The sequence below is a fragment of the Epinephelus fuscoguttatus genome, linkage group LG2 (genome assembly GCF_011397635.1).
Source record: "Epinephelus fuscoguttatus linkage group LG2, E.fuscoguttatus.final_Chr_v1".
NCBI classification, from domain to species: domain Eukaryota; kingdom Metazoa; phylum Chordata; class Actinopteri; order Perciformes; family Serranidae; genus Epinephelus; species Epinephelus fuscoguttatus.
The window spans coordinates 49,240,979-49,250,396 of NC_064753.1; positions in this window are offsets into that span (position 1 = coordinate 49,240,979).

The following is a 9,418-nucleotide window of genomic DNA, read 5'->3' on the forward strand; positions in this document are numbered from 1 at the left end:
AGTGCTCATTATCAAAATGACCCTTGTCAGAGTTGTAACTATTATAGACTATATTATGAAACTAGGCAGTAATTATAATATACAGGCTTCCCTTCCCCTATATTTTGATTAAAAAAATAAGGAAAATAAAATTGCTTTGCTGCAAAAAGAAACCGTCTGAAATAGTAAAGTAATCATAAAAAACTTTTTTCCCCACCATTTTAGTTCATTTTTAGTAACTCCAATACTTATCATACTCCCATTGTTACTCTATTAGACACTGGTTTTTGCTCCTGCTCCTTGAAAACACTTCTGTCTTGTATATTTGTCTATTCTGCCAGATATTTAATTCTCTGTTGTTCTTAAACTGGGCCCAGTGAGTGACCCTGCCCCGGGAACACACTGGTTGTTCTGGTTGTAAGCGTTAAGTTGTGGTGACTGCACCTAGTGTTACTGTAATTTGAAGCATTTCTGGCACAATAACTTTTCTTCAGAATAAATAAAGTTCCTTTGACTTTAACTGAATTGAAATAAACTTAACAAACTGCTGTTATTGTTCCTACTGGCTTTAATATTATGGCATAGTGTAGTTTACTGTGTGTGGTTTGTCCAAGTGGTGTTGCCGTACCAGTGCCATGCACAGACATTTTAATGGGCAGTGCTCAGGTGGAATTTTTTTTTTTTTTTTTTTTTTGGTCACATGAAGTGCAAAAAATACATATTGTGAGCATGCAAAGTACACTTTGCCGGCAGGTTTCTATCTGCCAGCACCTTGAGGCCGGAGTATACATCAGTGCACAGTAATGAGCAGGAAAATGTCTAACTTACATATAAGGTGTCTGAATATCTATACTTTATATACCTGACTGCTGCTGCACACATATCCATTTTCTATATTTATCATTTATTATAACAGACAGCAGCAAAGAAAGAAAGAAAAGATGTTTTAATAGTGGTTTCATTTCACAACAGTGTCAACTGTTGCCGAGGTTCAAGGTCAGAGAGACGTGATGCTGCTCTGCAGGGCGCTCGATTTTTGTGTAGCTACCACAAGGGAAGTTAAAGATGGAGGGGCAAGGGCTCGACTCAAATGCAGTTCAGAAATACTTTATTGATCCCTGAGGGGAAAATGTTGTTGGACAACAACACTCTTTAAAGTGAGACTTGATGCCATGGGCCAAATTTAAAAACTGAAATATAAAATAATTAAAAGAAATAACAATTATTTAAAAAAAAAAAAAAAGTCTTGCTAAAAGTGGCACTTAACTAGTCGGAGGTCAAAAGGGCAGGTGTTGAACACCACCTGGGGTCTCCACATATCTATGCTGTATGTCAAACACTGTCCTGTCTGTTTCATTTCTTTCAAAAGTGTTAAAAATGTTAAGTTGTAAAGTGTCAGTGTGCCATAAAACTGATTTGTTAAAAAATGTCATTGTATAATATGTCATTAAGAAGTCACAGTGTGTGCACTCTTTTACAACCTTCACTCAAACGCTGGCTCCCTGAAATGGCACTCAGTCATGAAAACTTTGAGAACCCTGATGTAAGATTTAGTTTCAAAATGCTCTAAAAACGTTCAGTTTAGCTGTTAAGTTTCTAATAACTCTCCTGTGAGGGGGAAACAAACCCCAGACCCTGTTCAGAGGCTGGGTCACAGAGGGTAGATTGATTATGGTCCTCCTGAATGATAAACAGGTGATTACAGCCTGGATTTGATGTTTATTCCTGATTTATTAACAAATAAACAGCCGTTAATATGGAATCTGATCAAAACAAAATGCTGCATTATTAAAACATCTTTTAAATACAGAGAATAATTAAAGATTAATTGATTTTAAGTATATGTCTTCATATTTACTAGAAGTAGACTCTATTTTTTTTTAAAATTTTATATACTTTATTAATCCCTGAGGGGAAATTCAATTCAATTTTTCACTCTGTTTGTCAGTTACACACAGGTCCGAACACACACATGCACAAACTGGACCTATACATGCACTAAGTGGAGAGATGTCAGAGCGGGCTGCCCATGACAGGCGCTCCGAGCGGTTGGGGGGTTCAGTGCCTTGCTCAGGGGCACCTCGGCAGTGCCCAGGAGGTGAACTGGCCCCTCTCCAGCTACCAGTCCACGCTCAATATTTTGGTCCGGACGGGGACTTGAACAGGCGACCCTCTGGTTATGACATCTAGACATCCTATCTATCTGGTTTTATTCATCATGCCTGAATATACATTTCAAAATCAAGCTGGTAAAATACATAGAAGAAATATATAAACATAAAGTAAGTATAAGTTTAAAGTAAGTATAAAATTATCATGAAATTCTAAAACAATAAATAGTCCGAATGTATCCATGGATGTGCAGAAATCAGAATAAAGAAAAATACAAATACATGAAGCTACAGGCTGTAGACCTGCTGCACATTATTATCAGAATAAATAACCTCCCGGATTATACTGATAACCAACAAATCACTGCATTCCAATACTCATTTTTTTTTTATTAGTTTCCGTGCTTTTATTGTGAAGGAGACGCGTGTAACTTCCGGTCACAGCCTTGTTAATTCTGTGTAATCGATGCAGTTCTTTGTTTCCTCTCGGAATGACGTCAGTACACCTACAGCTGGACACTGGAAATATTAATTATGTGATGCTCTGACTTTGTAATTGATCAGGATGATGATGATGATGATCCGTCACATCTGTGCGCGTGCGCCTTGCGTGCACGCGCTGACACATGCTGCAGGATCAGTGACTCTCACCTGCTGAGCCAGTGTGTCAGTGCAGAGGAAGTGAAGTGAAGTGAAGTGAAGTGAGGGTCCCAGAAATCAGAGGAGAGTAACATCAGTAACTTAAGAACAGCTGCACATCCTTTTATAATGATTATTTTTTAACTGACACAACATGAGCTCTTTGATTCAAGTCTGGAGTCATCACTGACGGGAGGGACCAGACCTGTGGGGATATGTTTTAGTGATCCAAGGAATAAAGCATGCCATCATACCTACAAAAATATACATAATTCACTTCAGTTTCATTTATAAAGTCCATACGACAGCCCTCTGTCCTTTGGACTCTCACAGCAGATAAATAAAAAACACATCTGTTTTTCAGCAACTATCCCAAACTTATTAACAAGCATAAGTATAGATCAGGGGTGTCAAACATACGGCCCAGGCACCAGAGCCAGCCCGCCAAAGGGACCAGTCCGGCCCACTGGATGACTTTGCACACCTAATGTTGATGCAGGTTTCAGGAGCAGTTTAAACACCAAGCAGACAAATGCTGCCTCAGAGGTTTCCCACCCCGACCAGAGTACAGCTCTCTGAGATAACAGTGAATACTGACTGTGGTCATATTTAAAGACACTGGACATTGTGTAGAATATTGTCAACCAGCAGCTTCAGAACAAAAGAATCTGCATCAGACTTCTGTCTTAAAACATTATCAGTGTAACCCTGCTGCTGCGGCACTGACACAACTTCAGATTGTAAGGCAGCAGATGACTTTACCTGCTTCTTCAACAGCTTCTGCTTTATTGGAAAGTTATGAAAAAAAGGTCACATGTAATGACAGTGAGAAGTAATTTGCACATAATGTTTCTTTGGATATCACATGTTGTTCACCATTTGTTTTGTAACTGGATGAACGTTTCAGAATGATTTTCTTTACACTAAAAACAAGGGAAACATTTTGAAGGGGTCACAGTTTAATACTGGTCCATGAACTGAAATGAGTTTGACAGCCCTGGTGTAGATAAATAAACAGTCTTAGATTTTAAACATACAAACCCCATCTCAACCAAGCCCAGATAAATAAATAGATAAACCCATCAGCATCACTCCTCTTTGTCTGCATACCTCCTAAATAAACTGTCTGTACATCTTTCTTTTAAAGTGCTCCGTACTTGTGCTTCTCTTTAACTCCTCACCAACCCGCTCCACACATCCACCCCACACCCTGAAACACACAGACTTTTCAGAGTTGTATGAACACAATGTTTTCTTAGATGTAGTTTAGTATTGCCCAGGAGTAGATTATTTTGTGTTTTTGTCTGTACTGTTTTAAATTAAACCAAGTCCCCGAATTTCACTGCACGTGACTTTAAAACCAGTGTGTTTATGTCCTCCCTATGTCAAACGTCACATACAATCCTACTGGCTTCTTTTTTTGTAATATGTGCAGGATGTACTTGGTCCTCCGGCAGCAGAGGTCTTTTGTCTGTTCCAAGGCCAGAGGAAATCATGTCGGCTGAGTCAGTGATCTCTCTTACTAAAACATACTTTTATCAGAGAGTCTTTCCTGATTTTATTTGAGTTTTGACTTCATTTAAACTGATTTTATCTACTCAATTTTTGCTTTCTACATATGCAGCACCTGCTTGATCAAGTGCACCATTGAAAACCTTTCTATCATCTATCTATCTATCTATCTATCTATCTATCTAATCATCTGCACTGCACTGTAATTTAGTCCTTATTATATATGACTTGATTTATATGTTGCATCTTCTTGTGCTGTTTAGGTGAGCCAGAGACCAAGTCTAATTGGCTGTCAATCATCCTGAGGGCTGAGATATGGACGCATGAACTTCAGGAACAGCAGCTGAGAAATCTCTGTCACTACATGGTTAGTAGATACTCTGGAGGAGCTCTGGATCATATCACGTACTCGCTGTTCCACGCTCTGAGGCTGAATTTGAGAGTGAGGACAAAAAAATCATTTCTTAGGACATGCCTTCTGCCTTGTGTTTTCATCAGACAAACCTAAAACCACTGTTGCAGTTAAAGAGAAACACTGACACTCTTGGATAACGTTAGATTCAACATGAAATTACATTTATCTGGCTGATGCTTTGATTGAAGGCGACTCACAATAAAAGGAAGCTGCATACTGTCATATGCACCTTCCTCATGTAGACCTATATAACCCAGTCTTTGCACTCTGCACCTTTGCACCGACTGTGTCAAACTTTATTGTGCGTGTCTCTCTGTATGTCTGTAAGTACACATATTTCCCATGTATGTCTGCATGTATGTGTTATCTATAGATCTATGGAGTTTATAGATGTACTGTGAAGGCAGCCAAAGACGGGATGTTAAACTCTCCAGATGGATTCTCAGTCTGCTGAGTGAACACACACACACACACAGATTCACACAGAGATGCACGCTCAGATTAATGAACCCTCCCCGACAGACGTGCAGCATAAAATCATCCCCTTTTAAACATGTCTTTAAAAATGGCCGTGCACTGATCTTGTTGGAATGAAACTGAGTGAACGTGTTCCTGGGAGTCGGCAGGCTGACATGAGTAAAGACACAATCAACACACACACTCAGTAATCACCAGCCTGCCGCAGGCTGCTGGCCAACTCTCTATCAGGCTGATGAACAGCACTCCTCCTCTCTGTTCTCTGAGCACAGAAGGCGTGACACCTCACAAATTCTCCTTCATATGCTGTTCACACACACACACACACACACACACACACACACACACACACACACACACACACAGTCACTAATTATGTCCCTGTCTCACAGGGATATTGATGAATAGGAAGGTGTGTGCGAGCTATAACTTACAGCAAAGACATCTTCCACTTCCTGAACAGAACTGTCCACACAACCCGTCCTCAGTCCCACGTCGTCAAATACCGTCACTTTGTCACGCTTTGTCTTCAGCAGAAACTGTTTGTGTGGAGTTGTTCGTCAGCACGTGGTAAATATCCTTTGTTCTTTAACACTGGGTTGTATTGTTGATGGGCTAACTGGCTAACTAGCGTCTTGAATTCATCTTGTTGGTTTCCCCGTTTCCCTTTTTGACTGACACCTGCTGGTGTGGAGAGTTATTACCTCTCACGCAGGCACAGAACGTACGTGCTAGTCGGTCGTTGCCTGTTGTCTTTACAACCTTTTAGCCGAGACACAGACGATGTGAGGCGATGCAACAGTCGCACTTTGTCGGCACTAGTTCTTCGCTGTCGGTTTGGTGTGTCTGGGTCGTGTGCTTTGAATGTAGATAAGTTGCCAGAGTGCATTAAAAAAGCATCAAAATAGAGATATTAATTAAAAAAAAATCTTGGGGTAAGATCCCCCCCTCTACAGCCCCCAGTGTCCTCAGACCTTAGAACCGCCCCTGCCAGTTAATGTAGTCTTTGGACTGTGGGAGGAAACCAGACTGACACACAGGGAGCATGTAAACTCAAACACACTTCTTTTCCACCAACATGGAACCGGTTCCATTCTGGTTCCTGCTCCTAGTTGAACCGTTCAGAGCATTGAGACCCAAAATAAAGTGGTTGAAAACCTGAAGAGTTGGTTTCGTTGTTATCGTGACAACAACAGAGGGCGTGTAATATTCTACAGGTTGGAAAGAGAGGATGGAGGAAGTGTGCAGTGGTCTCATTATTAGTTGGTCCGTGCTTATTTTTTGGTAAACTCAAATATCTGTGATAACAGAACAAACGTTCACAGGTAATCAATATAATCTGTGACTTTGCCACCAGTGTGTACTTTCATTGTGCATTGTGCAACACACTCCGTTGGTGACACATCAATGATTCTGTGCAAAACTGGTGGAAACACGGACTGGTTCACTAGAGAGCACCTGAACAGAACCAGTCCAAGAACCACTAATTTGGTGGAAACGGGGAACCAGAGGGGTCCAAACGGGTTTGAGCCCAAACCCTCGTGCTGTCGGGCAACAGTGCTAACCACTGTACCAACACGCCCTGTTAGTATCCATGTTTCATAGATGTCATGACAATTTACCACCAGTACACTGTGGCAGTCTTTGTACTATCATCTAACAATAAAGTGGAGTAATTAGATTTTAGTAATAACAAGATACTGGATGCCAAGATGGCACCTATTCATTCCAATGGAGTTGCCCGCCTGGCACATATGCCAAAAAAGTTTTCTAGCTTCCAGGTTTACTTCCACAGTATGCAGCCTACTGAATATGCAGCGTAGTGTTTCTCCCGCTGCTCCGCCTGCGAGTATCCGCTTGGCTTATAGACTTCACACTGTGATGACATCACATATTTTTAAATCGCTTTTCTCGGCTTGAGGAGGAAAGTTTTAAAAAAACAAAACCACCAAAAATTCAGAATAGAAAGAGTCATAATTGACCTTGTTTGCAGTTGCAGGTGTCGACAGTTTTACTGACGTCTCTTTACAGTGGTGGTCAACAGGAAAATGCTTTGTGGGCCGCAGGGGATTTTCGCTGTAATACCAAGAGTGGCCACTGGGGAAAATTTGCTGCAAGGGTGAGCAACTTTTCTAGAGGCCTGATAATCTTACGGCCGGGCTCCTCCGGCTGCAAACGTAAGTGTCATGTCAGCGTAGCGTCGCGGCGTATTCATTTGGGCTCCACTGACTGCGTACGGAAGCGACACGTAGAGACGCTAGCGGGGTTGTTTACTGTTTGCCGAGCCGAGAGGCTGCATGTAGGCTGCATGAAATGTTAAAGCATTTTCCACCTAAGTTATTACATATATTTGAGTTATCTACAAGTTTACTGTACTGTTTGTCATCTACTCACTTTCAAATGTCCTCCATGGACATTTACACAATGTCACGGATAAACATGGGTAAATGCATGAAAAAAAATCATCATCACTATCACCTCTGATAATGGTTTATTCATTTAAAAACACATTGTGCACGTTTAGCACACTATTTCATGTAGTTTTTATCTGCTGGAGGGTCGCGTAGGGGAGCGTAGCACGACAAAAATAGAAGAGCCGCGTAAAATAGAGAATTGTCGTGTGACAGACGGGGGTTGTCGCGCTGCTCCCGTTGCTGGTGGAGCCGCTGTAATTGATTAACTGAGGGGGCGAGCTGCTACGGGACTTGCGCTGCAGACGTGTCACGCCGCTGACGTGCCCGGTGGAGCCCGGCCGTTACTCTGATGTATTGCTACTTTTACTTAAAGGTCCAGTCTGTAGGATTTATGGGGAAGTAGTTATCTGTGTTCATATCCATACTCGGAATGGGTGGTGTTTAACTTGGAAGTGGGTGGTGTTTACACAAGAAATGGATGGGACCCAAAGTCATTTAAATCTGAAATTGCTGTGGTTTGAACAGAAGTTGCTATATTTATTACAGAACACAAGAGTAAGAGATGGAGCACACATCCATTCTGGATACTGGACTTATCCAAGTATTGAGGCACCCCTAGCATTTAATATTCATAACTATGTTTTCGTTAATTTATAATTACCTGAAACCTTGAAATGAGCTGTTTATATCTATCTATATCTGCGGGTCCTCTCTCACAGAATTCACTGCATTATTTCTACAGTAGCCCAGATGGGACAAATCAAACACTGGCTCTGTCACGCTCGACGCACGGGAGAAGTTTCCATTCTGCAACCTCACCACTTGATGCCACTAAATCCTGCGCACTGGACCTTTAAAGGTAGGCCATACTACGCAATGAGAAGACAATGTTTATACTCACACAGAAGTAATCCCTCACTGATGACCCAGTCTCAGTGTCTGTGTGTTTATCTGCAGAGACTCTGCCTCAATTTGATTGTTTTCTGCTTGCTGTGTGAGGGACGTTCCTGGGCACTGAGCACAGGTGAGATCCGGACTTTATGAAACAGTAGTGACCAGGTGCCAGACTGTAAGCAGCGCGCATCTAAGAGGAAGCTATGAAAATTGCTGACACAGCGCAAAATGTACTGAGGCAAAACGCCAAGCGGACAGAGCTTGTTTCACCACAGGAGTGAATCTGGGCTTGGTGATACTGTTTAAAAAGAGTAACCACCAGTTCCTTGAAGTCCTCCACTCAGAAAAATGTTTTGCTTATTGTTACTTCTCTTGAATGTTTTTCCTTCACTGTGCAGAATGTTTTTATCTTCATCTGCTGAAGACAGGGAAGTTTGTGTTAAACATGTGTATATAAGAAATTATTTTGTGACATCACATCTAGTTTGAAAGCCAGCCAATGTTCAGTATGTGACATAAGGAACAGTGTGTAAGATTTAGGGGGATTTAGTGGCATCTAGTGGTGAAGATTGCAGATTACAACCAGATGAAACTTTCTCCTGTTTGGAATTATAGAAATAATAAAAACCGACATTCTCACCATGAGGAGGCTTTTAAGTTCACTAACAAAGACCACCCCAGTAGAGATATAGATTAAATGAAGGTGAAGGGATGAACAGATGGAGGGATGAAGGGACACAGGGAAGGCAGGAAGGTTATTAGGGGGGTGAAGGGGGAAACCAGGGTCCCTGACAGGTGGAGTGTGATGGCGGTTCAGTGTAGGCTGAAGGCGGAGGGCGGGATGGAACCAGGAAAGTTGAGACAGAGTGGGGGAGTCGTCATTTTGTCTGCTCTAATATGGATAGCGCCCCCTGGTGATTCCTGTATTCTGTGGAGAGAAAGAGAAGGGAGAGATGACAACAAAAAGAAAATGGGTT